Below are 1,997 nucleotides of genomic sequence, written 5' to 3' on the forward strand. Positions count from 1 at the left end.
TTTGTAAAACCATCTGCAAGCTTCACTGCTTTTGTAAAACCATCTGCAAGCTACAGTTATTGGTTAATATTCTAACATCTTTCATGATTGGAAGATTGAGGAATTTCTTGATTTCACATCATTGGAAGAGTCTCTCATAGGGGAACCAGACAAATAATAGTGAGTTTTCATCTTTGTGAATCAAGGAGATAATGGTGTTTGTGTTGCCTTCAAACACCATAAAGAAAACAAGATCATCGCGAAAATTTATAGGAATAAAGTGATTCAAGTCCTTCTACAACAAATGCACTAGAGTGGACGAGGTCAATAGGTAACTGGTGAAATTGTAATTGCAATATCATTTTCAATGCATCGAAACCCAAAGAGGAATGCAGGAATTTGTTAGATAGAATGAACAGTCCAAATTGATGGAGCCGCGCTCTTGTGTGGTGAAGAACACATGATTTCCTTTGTCTAGACTTGGGTGGTGAGGATCGTGATTCAATGGACCACCATGTGTTTGGTCGACGATTTGGGTTGGGGAAAGTCTGAAACAGTTATAAACCATTAAGAAGTTTGTATAGAATGCATTAAACATTTACAGTACTATTAAATTTTATATAGGCATAATTCATCCACATAATTTGATAACAGGAAATCGACATCAGATATTCGTTGATTTCTCATAGATCCATCTTAACTGTAGCAACTGTTAAGGGAAATATGGCTGTATTGCTTCTAGAGGACATTCTAAAATTTAAGAATTCTCATTTTATAAGCTTGATGTTGATGTATATTAGTTTGCTTGTATACAGGGTCATGGCTTCCCAATTGAGAATTAACATTAGCGAACTCTCGTCCCTTCGAGGACGTCCGGAAAAATTGGAACGATACAGAGAAGATTAGCATGGCCCCTGATAGATATTTTTAGCAAGTGCACTAAATACTATCGAAGTAGTAAAAAATATCGTTCCCACAAGGACTGTGTTAATCTCAATTTAGAAATAAAGTAAATATTTAGGATGTATAAATTATTTTGTTTAGATTTTATTTGATTGCATAAAATTAAATAACATAAAATAAGAACAATTCAATTCTGTTTAAGTAGAAAGCTATGGTCAGTAGTCATTCATTCTCACTAAATCATGTTTATATTTGATCAGAATATAAAAAGCATTAAGAACAATTGAATTGAATAAAAACTAGATTGTCATTCACAATAAATAGAGTTTCACAGCAACATGGTTCAATTAGGGTTACAAAGAATCATCTCAGACCTGATCTCTAAGAGATTTAGCTACTCATAATTGAGTTTACAAATAGCATAATCAATAGTGGAACCAAAACATACATGAACTGATAGAAGGTTGAAGAAATCGCCCTCCTAGCCGTCTTTAGGTCTCAAAATCGCACTTTGCTCTCTCCAAATCGTAACCCATTGTCTTTGGAATAGACTTCAGCTTAAATAGGCACAGAATTTCGCCTAAAATGGTGCCACGATTTAAGTAAATCGTGACACGATTCTCCTTGAATCGCAAATCACTGAATTAGGGTTTCCTCATATCGTGCCACGATTATGCCATCGTGACACGATTTCTTCAATGTCGAAGCTTGATTTTGGTCTTCTAAAATCGTGTCACGTTTTTACCAAATCGTGACACGATTCTCTTCTTTGTATTTTCTTCAGTTTTCTACTCTTTTGCTGCATAAGTTGCCTTGTGAACTCCAATTTGTGATCAAACTACATATAAAAAGACTCTAAAAATAGCGAATGATGGACTGTCATCAGCCCCTGCGCAAGGATGACACGAGAACATTACCGACGTCTCATATTGATAACAAAGTGACATAGTTAGCAAGCCTAGGATAGATAATTAGCTGTTTTAAAGAGCTTTTGAATTTGTAAAAATGTGCATCAAAATCTTCATTTCTTCCTTGCTTATTATCATTAACCATTTTTTCTAAAACCTCTTACCAATAAGAAAATTGAGTTATTTAAAACGGGCTTTCGCTTTTGT

At 34.6% G+C, this 1,997-nt stretch overlaps 1 pseudogene; it reads left to right on the forward strand.

The window, feature by feature from the left end:
• Nucleotides 1-836: 836 nt before the first annotated feature.
• LOC112416165 (uncharacterized) lies at nucleotides 837-928 on the forward strand (annotated as a pseudogene).
• Nucleotides 929-1,997: the final 1,069 nt, after the last annotated feature.

This window comes from Medicago truncatula, chromosome 6 (genome assembly GCF_003473485.1).
Source record: "Medicago truncatula cultivar Jemalong A17 chromosome 6, MtrunA17r5.0-ANR, whole genome shotgun sequence".
In the NCBI taxonomy this organism is placed as follows: domain Eukaryota; kingdom Viridiplantae; phylum Streptophyta; class Magnoliopsida; order Fabales; family Fabaceae; genus Medicago; species Medicago truncatula.